This window comes from Periplaneta americana, chromosome 9, assembly GCF_040183065.1.
Source record: "Periplaneta americana isolate PAMFEO1 chromosome 9, P.americana_PAMFEO1_priV1, whole genome shotgun sequence".
Lineage (NCBI taxonomy): Eukaryota > Metazoa > Arthropoda > Insecta > Blattodea > Blattidae > Periplaneta > Periplaneta americana.
Window position 1 is genome coordinate 25,937,724 of NC_091125.1, and position 15,045 is coordinate 25,952,768.

The window sequence follows — 15,045 nt, forward strand, 5'->3', positions numbered from 1 at the left end:
CTCCTGACATGTCTACGTCTTGCCAACATTTGTGGACAGTGTAATGAGTATGGAGCCATGTTTCGTACAGGTAAATAACGGGCTACTGTATCAGAGCGTTCTATTAGATATTTCGTTTTATCCTTACATTTTTTGAATGCAAACCCCATGGATTGTATGAGTTTTTGTCAAGTTTCCTTGCACCCCTTAAAACCCATCTCTCCCTTACAAAATTTATGCAACTTTCCTAATGTTGAAAGGTCCTTGTAGAGACCATAATATTTATGAACTTCTGTTCTTAAGTTACATTTGTCCATGTCGTCTAATTGAACGTTATTTGCAGGAGGTCGTCTAACTTTGTTTGGTGTCTATATTTCTACACCCTTGTCCTCACATTCTTTACTTTCCTTTCTAATCCTACTAATTGTTTCATTATTTAACTTCACAATAACTGCAGCACACTCTGTTGTCTTCAATAGAGGTAGGAATAAACCCGTTGTCTTTTCTTCATTAGAAAACTTTATTTGGGTACGAAACACACGTCTTCCAACACGCGGCATTGCGACCAGATCGAAACGCTAGGCATTGGATGTGACGACATTCAAGCAGTAAAAAACATACACAGCGAGCACGAAGTTCCTCATTCTGCCACGACGGGTCCCGCCTTGGTCGCGTTAGTACTTCCTGATTACGCCCGTAAAGAGACTGTCAAAACAGGCAACAATTCCCAAGATTCTAACGCTTTCCCTATACTTCCGGAGTATTATTTTGGCATGGTAGTACCTCAATCAAGAATCTCAAACAAGTCATGAAGAGGAAGCTCATTGCTGTGTAGTTTGTATGTAGCCACCTAACTGGGAGTTTAAATTCCAACTCTAACTGTAAGAATCGTGTAACACATTTTTTAATGCACGCCGTGCAACTGCCGTACCAACGCAACCAATTGCTAAGAGACTATCTGAACTGATGCCTGACTTCATAAAATAAATTATAGACTTTGCAATAGGCAAATGCTGATGTAATATGTCCCAGATATTCGGATCCTCCCTCTTTAAGTACCATACCGATATATCGTTGTCGATTTTATGAAACCTCCTATGTGACAGTACAGGAAATAATTTTTCACAACGAAGATAAAATTAATTAAATATCAATAGGTCTACACTGATCTTCAATGATGTAGTTTCTGTTCATCATATTTACTAACGTTTTCTTCCGATTTACTTCATATACTTATGTAGGCCCATTGATTTTTAATCAATTTTTTCTTCCTCCTGAAAAATTATGTTGTGTACTGTCACATAGGAGGTTTCATAAAATCAATGACGATATGCTCCTATTTTACTAATCTTCAATTAAATGCATTTTTTATTTTCTCTTGGCACAGTGTTTTGTCTTTTCTAACAGTTCTTTCGACGGTGTCTTTGAAGAAATAAAATGCGTATTTTGTTTTGTGACGATCCTTACGCCTTGTAACTCGGACGATGCAATTACTACAGCTGAACAGTCGGAGATACCAAATCGGTCGCATATTATTGCCAAAGTAGCTAGAGGCACCCGTATTTGACATTTGTGATATATCCGCAACAGTTAAATGAAATAGTAATATACGTTACAAGAGCGGTATGTTGACGTTTTCAAGGTCGAGGAAAAGATTGAAAAAACGAAACGTAGTTGAGCTTTTTTAATTTCCGAGAACATGAAACAAACATACCGCTCGTGTATCGTACATTATTTTGTGCGAAGATCGTTTATTACATACCTGAAATACGAATTTCTAATTAGTTGCAATGAAATCTCCATGTTGGTTTCTGTTTAATGACGGCAACTTCGGAAAACCAAAATGTCTTTCTTCAACATTGTTGCTATAAAATGTTTTCTGTGTTTACTATACTCCAGCAGGCCGTGATATACGTCTGTCTTTTTTTTCCCCCAGTCTATAAATGCGAACTTAAAACAAACGGTAAGGTTATGTAATGATTTATTTTTCATTTTAATATTTTAACAATATTATTTATATAACATATTGCAGTAATAACATCGGCATCTGGAATCTTGCTGATTTTTTTCACGGCTTCCTTAATGTTACTTGTATCAGGAATGCAATAAGTTTCGTGGAGTAGTAGACTTTACTTAATTTTTGCAAATATTTAAAAACAATAATTAACATTGCAATTTAGGTGAAATTGCAGTGGTAAGTTTCCAATTTATAATTATTACTATGTTAAACGTCTCTAAAAATAATATGTTAAAAGCCTAAAGCACTAAAATAAATGTCGCGCTTAAGCGGTAAGAAGAGGGAAATTATCATGTGTGTTACGTTGGGAATACTGAATGTGGTATTTCACACTTACCGCGTATTGGTTCCATGCGGAAAACAAGCAAATACGCACGATCTCGCACAAAGGATTCTGATTGTCAATAATGAACAAGATTAGACTAACTATATCAACTGGTTCACAACTGCGAAAATTGAAGGAAATTACTTTTTTACTTCAAGATTTTATTAGACTTCAACTTCAGAGCTTGGTAGAGCCCTGAAGATATTATTTAAAATGGCTGAAATTTTACAGAATAATAACGCTATATAATTCACAACTTTTGGCGGGTATTAAATAATCAAATTCAAAATTTACTTTTTTTCACTCCACTCTATTACGCAACCCCATCGGGTCACTGAGGTGTAACAATGACAGTGAATGTAATTGCACAGGAATTGCTGAATCGTTACCAGGGAAGTTGACGACTTCCTTGGACGGATCATCACTATGGACGAAACGTGAGCTCTCTTGAAGGGGAAATCAAATAAATGGAAATATCCCGTCTCTCCTCGTCAAAGGACAGCGAGCTCTGCACAAGGTGGTGTGAAATTGATGTCCATCGTGGCGTATAATATATATAGGGTAATACTGCATCGTGCTGTACTACTGTACTGCCAAGGCGGACGGTAGATGCTGCCCACTAATGCAATTTCCTGCAACAATACCTTCGTCCAGCTTTACGATGAAAACGATCCCTATCATCCTTCATAACAATGGGAGAAGGCAGAGGTCTTGCAGCATCTTCTGCGTCGCTGGCGATGAGAGGTACTGGAACATCTGCCATACTCATCTGATTAGCCCTTGCGATTAATGTCTTCCCAGAAATGAAAGAGCCACTTAGAGGAAAGCATTACAATCCATGCCATATGGAGGTCATTTCACTACACCAACAGAGATGAACGAACGGATTGTGCACGAGGTCTTCTACAAGTGTCACAGAAGGTGGTAAACTTGGGAGCAATTACTTTGAAGGAATGTAAGTGGTGTTTCCTTTGATAATGGAGTCACTTCAAAATTATAGCACTGTTGCCATCCGTAAGTGTATTACTAATAAATTAATATAATTAAACATAAAATACATTAAAGGAGATATGTTACAGTTGTATGAGCACTTTATAAATTTGTTGAGCTTCTTAGTCAACAAACTTATAAAATGCTCATAAAACTATAACATATTATGAAGGTTTCGGAGTCATAGCGGGCCAAGCGCCATTTATTAAAAACGGAGAAAGCAAGGGTTAAAGTTAAGTAAGTGTCATATTTTAATGAAGATTGACATATAATTTAATTTTAATGTGCATACTTTATCTTACTTGCTATATGTTCCGTTAAATTATGGTAATCACTTAATTTTAACTCTTGTTTTCTCCGTTTTTAATAAATGGCGCTTGGCCCACTATGCTCTGAACTCTTCATATCTCCTTTAATGAACATTGTAACATTGACCAAATATGTGTATTTTTTCATACTTAAACATACTTATACAATATATTAATAATATTATTGAACAGTAATTCGGGACCCGAGGTTCTATTCTTTCATTTTTCATTTCAGACCTCATTATGATTATTGTGTTTACGGTGTTAACAGAATCAATTATGAATGTGAAAGAATTGTATAATCTTGTACAAGAATGCACAGATGTCTCACGCAGGATATTATGCTTTATTTTTTTAATTATTCATGTAAATTTTAAACTCAGGACCTACGTTTCATAATAAATATTATGAAGTTACGAAGAAGTTTCACGCAATATTTAATCAAGTTCGTAAGAGTGTCTCTATACTGCAGCACGTATACTTAATATATAAAGAAGAGAGAGTTCATGATTTATTATTACAGTGTTGGAGCGATGTCCCTTTCTGAATCGTGTTTCTTTTATTGTCCGGCGCCATGTGTTTGGTTTCCTGTCTTTGATGGAAATGCGTAATGTGTTCACCCGACCGATTCATGTACGTCCTTCTTTCGCTTTTTACAAATTCTAACAACCATCTGTAGTGGTTGTTAGACAATGTAAAAGTTTCTGTTGGAAAGTCAACAGGAAAGGGAGCTCCAGTCTTTGACGTTAAAAGAAATTGCTGATGTCTTTCTCTCGTACTTCACTGCGTCTTCAACCCATTAAATTATGGGTTTCATCAAAAGCGATCACTCGAATTGGAGGCGTGGCTCAAAGGACGAGTGAAAGGGCATTTGATGACTGGAAATTGGAAACAGCAAAAATGACACCGAGGAGAGAATAAAACGCTTGAAATGCGGACAATGAGATCAACATAGTTATCTTCTTTATACTTTTCAAGTGCTATGATTTGTTGGATTAGTAACATAGGAACTTCAAGTATTCGTAAAAAACAACCGAAATAAGTATGTACGATAATTAAATAACAGTAAGAAGATAGTTTAAGAATGAAAAACAACATTTATAATTAACTAGCCGTACCCGTGCGCTCCGCTGCACCTGTTAGAAATAAATATAAAGTAATTACATAATTAAAATAGGATGTTTGATCCAGGGAACATTCGTGTTTGATAGAAGGATAAATCGTTTAATATGTTACTTAATTTAAATTGTATTTAAATAATTAAAATGCGGTCATTTTGGTCCAGAGAGCAATCATTTGGTGCAATGACAATAACCTTTAACATGTTTCTTATTTGTTATTACATGCAACCATAATTTAACGAAAATTGACATATCATTTAGTTTTAATGCGTAAACTTTATATTACTTGCTATATGTTTCAGAAGTTACTGTAATAACATTGTAGAATTATGTACATCTAGAGAAACTACACTTTCCAATGGTGAAATAATAATTAAACAATTAATTAGCTTCAAATATTACTTCATACAAACACAGAAACATTCTCTTAGGCTATGTTTAATAGTTTTCGATTGTTGTTGTCCAAGGCCCCTTATAGACGAAGTCATTTGTTTTTATTTCAGTACAGCGCCTTAGATGGCGTTGTTATTGTAATTTTAAAACTCATTTATCTCATTAAATATCAGTCCTATCTAACTTTCGTATAGAATAAAACTTATCGGAAATTATTTTTAAAGAAACTTTTGTTATGTAATATTTTTCATGAAATCAATAATAAGCGAGATATTTCGATTTATTTAATTCAGGCCCCCTTATAACCCCCCTTTTAAATAAAGTATTTTGAATGCCGTATAGCCTAAAATCTAAGTTACAACGAACTTAATTTATATTCCAATTTTAATATAAATCAGTTCAGCCATTATCGCGTGAAAGGTAACAAACATCCAGACAGACAGACATACAAACAAAAATTTCAAAAAAGTGATTTTCGGTTTCAGGATGGTTAATTATACACGTTATCACCAATTATTTTTGGAAAATCGAAAATTACCAGAAAAATTTTGGCTACAGATTTATTATTAGTATAGAAATGAAAGCCTTTGATGGTAGTCTTCATGAAGTAAAATTGCATAACACAATTCATATTTATAAGCAAATAATATCTAATGAATACAACATTTGTAATGTAAATGTAATCAGCAGTGACCGGAAGTTTAGGCATTATGAATCCTTAAAATAGGCAGGCAAAAAGGCATCATAAATAGTTAAAATAGGCAGGCAAAAAGGCATTATAAATAGCTAAATTACACAATAAAAGGCAATTACAAAAACCTTGCACTATACCCACAACCTTGCACTTTCCACAAAGGGATTTCGGCAGCAAGAAAAGCTTTACATAAGTCGAATGCAAATTGAGATTTTAGACTCGATGTTGCAATTACTGTTGGAAGCAAAGAAATCTTCTTCCCAGTAGCCTTGGAAAGTGCATTTTTGTGTTTGGTTGTACTGATATGTTGCGATATGAAATATTTAGCTAGCTACAACAACGTCGCAATGAAAACTGAAAGAAAAATAACCGTTAAAATAACGTTAGACCCGCACTCATAGTTGCTTTGTCAAATAAACACAAGCGTTAATTAAATCGCTTACAGTTATACATTTTTTTTCACGGCAGCACTCATTGCTGCAAAGAGAATATGAACTGACTGAAAGACAATAATATATGTACATTCGGTGAAGTCACTTTCATTGTAGCGGTTAAAGAAATAAATTAAAATATACCTGTAGGCAATTTTTAATAATAAATTAATAAATAATAGATAAATAATCAAATAAAGGCAAAAAAAGCATTTATTTTGTAAATTAGGCATTTATATTTAAAAAGGCAGAAAAGGGCAACATAAAACTGTGACATTTCTATCACATAGGTATAATTCGTACAGATTTACTTTCAAAATAAAGATAGATTTAACACATTTAAAAAGTCATTCTGCCAAAATTCCGGTCTCTGGATCAGTAACTTAATCGATCATATCTAAGTATACACTGTCCATATTCACCATACTTTTTCAGTGTATACACAAAGGAAATTATCACATGATAGAATCAGATGTACAGAAATTAATAGAGCAACCTAACATGAACATGTTTCTATTTCAAGGAAACCAAGTTCTATTCGGCTTCCTGAGAACATATTCTGTAAAGCAATGCAAGTCGTCATCAAAACATTTACAAGAAGTGGAACGAAGGGAATGACGTGAAATGAATGAATGAAATTAATTAATTAATTAATTAATTAAGGAACGAATGAGTTTATTGCATTACAATTGGGCAAATACCTGGTAGGTGACAATGTTGGTATAAGCCAGTGGTTCCAACCTTTTTGAGTGACACGGCCCCTTGAAGCTGATATTTCATTTTGGGGTATCCCCAAAATATTTCGAAAAATTTAGATTGGTATTCATGTTACACTCATTAAACATTTTGCATAGCCTAATACAGAGAATTAAATACCCTTAATAAATTTGACAGTAATATTAATTTCAATTTTAGCTTTTGAATATAATCTGAAAATATTTAAATACAAAGTCGTTTTATGTTATATCATGTATTTGGTGCGAAAATGAAAGTATCTTCTACAATTACCATGACGTTATCAGTGGGATGGTTGATGTTGGTTTGCGAAGTCTCGCATGTCTACTTAAACTTAAGTTTACATCTATATTTGTTCTCAAAAAGACTGAGCAGGAAATGTTATCTCAAACGAGTATATTGGTACAAGTGGTAGGCCTATTAAGTGGTGAATTACAACTCCGGAAACATCGGGATATATGAATGGTGTAAGCTTATGTACCAAGATTGCAACAGGGCGTTGTAGGAAACACGATTCGAATCGGAAACTTCTAATAATTTCATCAGCACCTCTCCATTTCTGACGGGCAAACTGTTATTTTTCTCGAAGAAGTGATTTTTTATACATTTCTCTTTCCATTGGGGAACGAATAATTTGCCTTTAAAAGGTTGCCGATCCCGGATTATATGGTTACTTTTATTGTTTTGGAGTATAGCTATTATTATTATTATTATTATTATTATTATTATTATTATTATTATTATTATTATTATTATTATTATTATTATTATTATTATTATTATTATTATTATTAACTGAAATAACTACATCTGTATATAAGTAGTTAATTTTAATAAGCTTTTGAAACACGAGTTTCTATGACCAAACTTACCGCCAAGAATTACATGAAGTAATCTTGACTTAGAACGCCAAAATTTTTGTCTAAGATGTATATACGTCCTGGAAAGTAATGTTGAATTAGATTATAATGAATACAACGATTGCACTTTACATAAAATAATTAATTTATACATCTTGATTATACAACTTTTAGCACTGTATCACTTCGGAATATGTATGATAAGACTTTCTTGTGTTAAATTCTAACATACCTTGTTTACATGTTTCGACTTATTTATGGGTTATCCTCAGAACTGGTCGTTGTTGGTCTTGGCGCCACTTGTTTTGTTTCCTATGAGTGTGTGTTCGTGTGGTATAGTGTAGAGTCAAAGAATGTGTGTGTTCTGAAATGGAGTTGTGTGTTGAGAATTTCGTTGGGGTGTGTTTTCGTGTGTCTGTATATTTCATATTGTTCTAGTGTGTTTAGTTTCTGGCTTTTTGGTTGGATGTGTAGTATTACAATGTCTGTGTTGATGTCTCTGTGGGTGTGGTTAGCATTTGTGATGTGTTCTGCATATGTGGAGGTGTTTTTATAATTTTGTTATGGCTATGATGTGTTCTTTGTAACATGTTTGAAATGATCTGCCTGTCTGTCCTATGTAGAAGTTGTTCAGGTGTTACATTTCAGTTTGTATAGCTACTCCTGTGTGTTTGTATTTGTTTGTTTATTTGTGTTGTTTGTGTGTTGAGATGTTTTTGTAGAGTGTTATTTGTTCTGTATGCGATGTTGTAATTAATTTATAGACCGTAACAGCATGAGGAAAATTAAGACATTTGAATAAAATTTCCGATTTATGTCAAAATGTTGTAATCCTGAGAAGCACGAACGTAGATAGGCGAAAGTAAAGCCAACGCATATCAATTGGATTGTACAGGGACATCATTTTATTTTTACTAACATTTTTAATATTAACCTGCTTATTATTAACGACTGAAACAGGAAACACCGTTTGCTACCCCTTCCACGACTGGAGTTCGATGATACTGGCGTAAAATACAAATCACTTTACTAGGTATAGGAGGGAAGAAAAGTAGTTCATCCATTTATGTAAACAAGGAAATATCGCAATTTTGAGTTTGATAATTTTCATTACGTTTTTGTTTAATCAAAATACAGTACTGTATTAACACTTAGTGTTTTTACTCACGAATTGAGCTATCCATTCGGACGTTTTAATTATGCAATGTATATTGCACTGTTACAGCACATAAGCGTACAATATAGAGAATGAAGTTAAATTGAAAAATAATCATAATATGGATATTAAACACATTTTTGAAAATGGTGGCCGTTCATTTTGATACAGGCTTCAGTTCTTTTGTGCATATTATCGTACTATAGACTATTGTACCTAATTCCAATTACCAGTTTCGTCCTTCGTACGAGTAACTTATGTTGAAATAATTCTGTACCTACGCTATAAAAGAGTACCTTACGTACTGTAAATTCAATCTTCACTTCTGCCCGGTCCGAAAAGAGAAAATTACTCAGAAATGCTATCTACTGTCCGTTCAAGTGGTTTTGTCGCAGGATCGTAGCAAGGGGGGGATCACGTGACAGTTAATTACTTAACGAGGCCCTTTTATTTAAGTTATTTTAAACACTTGTATGATATTACGTAGACGTCCAATTCCTAACAGAAATTAATGTTTTCAGAAAAGAGCTAAGATAGCCCAGCTACTAGACTTAACAGAGGGGCGAACAGAAGCAGGTGGGGGAAACCGGAATGTGACGTAGGCAAACGGACGACAGTAACTGTACGAAAATATGATTCAATATTGAAAGCTCTTTCGTCACTGGAAAACGCGAACATATTTCTGGAACGTACTATACTCACTAACTCAGTACTGCTTACGCGCCCTCGGCCCTGTGTCGTGAACGGTTGGAAGTTTACTAGTAGAAGGGGTGGGAGTGAAGTACATTCAAAACTCGGGTACAATGAAAATTGAAGTAAAAATAAAATGATGTCCCTGTATAACCTAATCTAAGAACCAATTTCCATTCTAGTGGGGCTCTCTTTCTTTAAATCCACTATAACTTTTCTTTACCTTTTAAGAATATCCATTTCTTGTCACATTACTTTCTACTGTAGTTTGCCGGATAGCGTCTTGTAAAAAAACAATAGTTCCTTGAAGCTCAATACGCAAGGCGAAGAGTAAGAAATTTCTCGACCTCTTGACCTTATATCACCTTATTTCCTGCGCCGTGGATTTCCCTTGACGTCATAACGCGAAGTCGAAACTGTTTGCTTGCCATATAGACCATGCGTGGTTATAGGTTACGACACTCCCATTCCAGCATAAGGGAATCGTACTGGAAGAACTGTAGGCTACTACCCCGGATGGTCACTTTATGCTGACTCCTGAGGGACTCTCTACCCACGTTTTATATCGTCCATCGTACGACCATACTTGCGACACGACCCTTCTCCTCAGGAAAAATACCTACATTTTACTATCCATGTCACTAACATTCATGCTTCTCGAAACAGAAGAAACGCGTGATGCACTGAAGGGACGTAACTAACAAATTCAGTTTCTATTTTAGTACAGAATTCTGAAAATGTTTCCTATCAGAAAATCTACATGGAATTTACTTAAGGATCCTCACGAACAGAACTGAAACTGTAGAAGAAAAAGATTTTATTTAATTTTATAATTTATAAATATTAAAATTATAATTTTACGTCTTTTCATAATTTTAAATCTTGTTTCTTTTGCATTTGGTTAAGATTCTAATAATAATATACGTTACAAGAGCGGTATGTTGACGTTTTCATGTTCGAGGAAAAGATTGAAAAGCGAAACGTAGTTGAGCTTTTTTAATTTCCGAGAACATGAAAACAAACATACTGCTCGTGTATCGTACATTATTTTGTGCGAATATCGTTTATTACATACCTGAAAGACGAGTTTCTAATTAGTTGCAATGAAATCTCCATGTTGGTTTCTGTTTAATGACGGCAACTTCGGAAAACCAAAATATCTTTCTTCAACATTGTTGCTATAAAATGTTTTCTGTGTTTACTATACTCCAGCAGGCCATGATATACGTCTGTCTTTCCCCCCCCCCCCAGTCTATAAATGCGAACTTAAAACAAACGGTAAGGTTATGTAATGATTTATTTTTCATTTTAATATTTTAACAATATTATTTATATAAGATATTTCAGTAATAACATCCGCATCTGGAATCTTGTTGATTTTTTCACGGCTTCCTTAATGTTACTTGTATCAAGAATGCAATAAGTTTCGTGGAGTAGTAGACTTTACTTAATTTTTGCAAATATTTAAAAACAATAATTAACATTGAAATTTAGGTGAAATTGCAGTGGTAAGTTTCCAAAAAAATAATATGTTAAAAGCCTAAAGCAGTAAAATGAATGTCGCGCTTAAGCGGTAAGAAAGGGAAATTGTTATGTGTGTTACGTTGGGAATACTGAATGTGGTATTTCACACTTACCGCGTATTGGTTCTGTGCGGAAAACAAGCAAATACCCACGATCTCGCACAAAATATGATTGCAGGTTCCGTATTTGTGTTGCAATGAAATTATTTACATCTTGATTACACAACTTGTAACACTGTATCACTTCAGAACCAGTTCTGAAGAAGACCAATAATAGATCGAAACATGTAAACCAGGTACGATAGAATCTAACACAGTCATATAATACATATTCCGAAATTATTTTGATCTGAAAATCTATTTCCATTTATATATTCTGATGTTAAGATTATCGTATCCAATTAATTAAGTAATTTACGAAGGAGAATATTCATTTCTAAATTATTTTGAAAATTTGTGACCTTACAACTTCGAGCAATAACGGTTTCTTAGTTTTATGATTAATATCCAAATGATCACCATCTTTCCCAGAAGAAATAGGTATCATAATATTAATATTCAAAACACATAATACACAATGATGAAGATCGTGACAGTACTGATAAAGACAATTTTAGTCAGTAAGGTAGTAACAATGGTCGTAATGACAGTGGTAATAATTAGGAAACGGATTTCTAGGTGCTAAAAATGAAAGATTTAAGAATATAAAATTCATTGTAGGACTTTAAGATATTTATATAAAATTAAAAATTAATAATTTTAATTACTTCAGTAAATATTTCATTTTAGGGGGATTTATGCACAAAGAACTGGTGCTGATAATGTGTAATGTGTTCACCAGACCGATTTTTGTAGTCCTTCATACATTTTGAAAAGTAAAAAGTTGAAACAATTTGTAATAATTAAAAAAAGTATTAAATTTATACTACTGAATCATTTCACTCATTCCACCCCTCAACTGTTCTTTGGCTCCCCTGAGGGCCGCGGTCCCACGATTGAGAATCACTGTTTTACTTTACATCTTAAGCCAGGGTATTATCACAGTTTAGTATATACAGTCACGAAGCTTGAGTTGTGAGGGTGCTAGAAACTATAGACTGTGCCGGTACTATTTCGCATTGTCTGTAATGAGACGATAGTAGCGATCCTAGTGGTTAGCAACTACCTATGGACGTATATTCACTACATAATGAGCTTTGAGACTTTATATACTAGACTGTGGTATTACAATAAAGTAAAATTAGGGAAAAATGGTCTCTTCATGAAAAAGATTGAGGAACACTGATTTAAGAGACCTGCATTTGTGTGGAATTTTTGTGAACACAGAGATTCTTTCTAAATCAATAGTAGGTCTACAAGTTTCCAGTGCCCACAAGTTGCGAAAAGGGAACTTTTTGAATAATTTCTGACCTGACCTCAATACGGCGAGGGAACACGAAAGACTTGACTTGTGCATATAATAAGACACGTGTTATGGTTTCGTTTTATAATGCGTTGTTTCGTCTCTCTTAGTCTGAGTCATAAAGAATGTACTGACGCTAGATACTGCAGAAAGCTTAGCTACGAGGCCAACATGTCTAGTATGAGCTTACGTACGCGTATATTCTCGAAGATAAATGTCTCCTTTAATTCACATCTTGTTGAGAAATCTAAATTATATTTGACTTGTACCCCTTACACGGTTCTTACTGTGTTATTGCGAATATTTTACATAAAGTTCTTTAATTTGCATGCCGTTATATCAGAATCGTTATGGTAATGGCAGAATTGTGTAGCATGTCAAGTGCACCTCGCTTCTATTCTTCGCTTATCACAGCTCAATAATTTAAACTTCCTTCTGCGAATTATGGCACGATATGATTCGAAAATTGTACGGTGAAAATAATATCAGTCGAATTCTATTAAATTAAGAAAACTGAGCTGCGGAAAATAATTACATTTTCTGCATGATGTAATATTGATACAGAATTGCAATGTAAGTTATGTTTTTATTGTTGTCACTATTATTATTATTATTATTATTATTATTATTATTATTATTATTATTATTATTATTATTATATATTTATTTCCAGTACCAGTAAAATTAATACAGTAGGCCTAAATTTTATATCGTCAGTGTTATTTCTAAAATATCTATATATATATATATATATATATATATATATATATATATATATAATTTGAACTGGTAATGGAAATTACGGGAAAACGGCTGAACGGATTTTAATGAGTGACCCCTCATTTTCATGCCTGGCATCCAAAGTTTTTTCGGAAAAGTAGTAGTTTTCAGTGAAATGTCAATTTTCCTACATAATTTTCCTATTTTCCAAAATCCATCTGTTGTCAGTTTTGAGAATTATTTTATTCAATCACGGCCGACTTGATTGAATTTCAGAACAAAATACACACTACAATAAACAATAGGCTATTACACGAAGGCCATGACCTGCAGGATTGCCGACATATTTAGAGCTCAATTCAGTTTGTTATTAAAAACTGATTCTGCAGTGTATAATTTTCTGAATACAGCTGTGTATTGGATATTCAAATCTACGAAACTTGAGGTGGTTTAATGACATTATTACCATTAGAAATTAAATATTATTATGGTTAATATCATGATGCATATATTTTTCATTAATTGTACATAATATTGATACTATATTGATGACATGAAAGTGAAACGTTTTGAGGTTATGTAAGTAAATGTAGAGAATATCTTAATTTAGATCTTCATTTCTATAATTTACTGAGTGGCTGCTATATATAACTACAAAACTTAAGATAATAATATTGTTATTAAAAATCAAATATTTTTATACTTATTAACCCAGTCGGGTTGGGTCTTTTTCATATACTTAATGGCGGTGTAGTGTAGATATTGATGTGTCATTGTCTTCAGTATTGGCTCGAGAGAGCGCAAAAAATTACAGTTCCTAAGGAAAATATATAAAAAGGTATTACTTACTCATAAAATAAGAGGCCTAGAAAATTTTGTAGTCTCCAGATCATTTCAGCAAAATCTCTTAGTAGGATAAAATGATTTTACGCTCCACATTTCAAGTTCTACATGCAGCAGCTATACGAAAATGCTATTGTTCCAAAGCTTAGCAAACCTGACATTTTTTTTTAACTTTTGCCTACAATCCACAATGACCTGAAATAGCTACTGCTATCGTCCTGACATTGATACTTGCGTTTTCGCGTTGAAACTCAAAAACTGAAGTTGGATAGGTTCAAGAAAAAGTATTTGGCCTAAAAAATCCATTTGGAGGGAGTATGTTCCATTATTATGGAAGCAAATAACTATCAAAAAGACAAGTATTCTTCATTGAAAATAAATCTGAAAAATTTTTATTTGAACGTCTAACGAACTAGTAATATATATAGGCCTACGTACATAATTTATTTTTGCACGATTATGTCTCGTGACGAGAATATTGTACGAAATGGAAATATACAAATTGGAAATTTATTTTTTGAAGAGGTGGAAAAATTCAAATACCTGGGAGCAACAGTCACAAATATAAATGATACTCGGGAGGAAATTAAACACAGAATAAATATGGGAAATGCCTGTTATTCGGTTGAGAAACTTTTATTATCTGCTGTCAAGAAACCTGAAAGTTAGAATTTATAAAACAGTTATATTACCGGTTGTTCTTTATGGTTATGAAACTTGGACTCTCACTTCGAGAGAGGAACATAGGTTAAGGGTGTTTGAGAATAAGGTTCTTAGGAAATATTTGGGTCTAAGAGGGATGAAGTTACAGGAGAATGGAGAAAGTTACACAACCCAGAACTGCACGCATTGTATTCT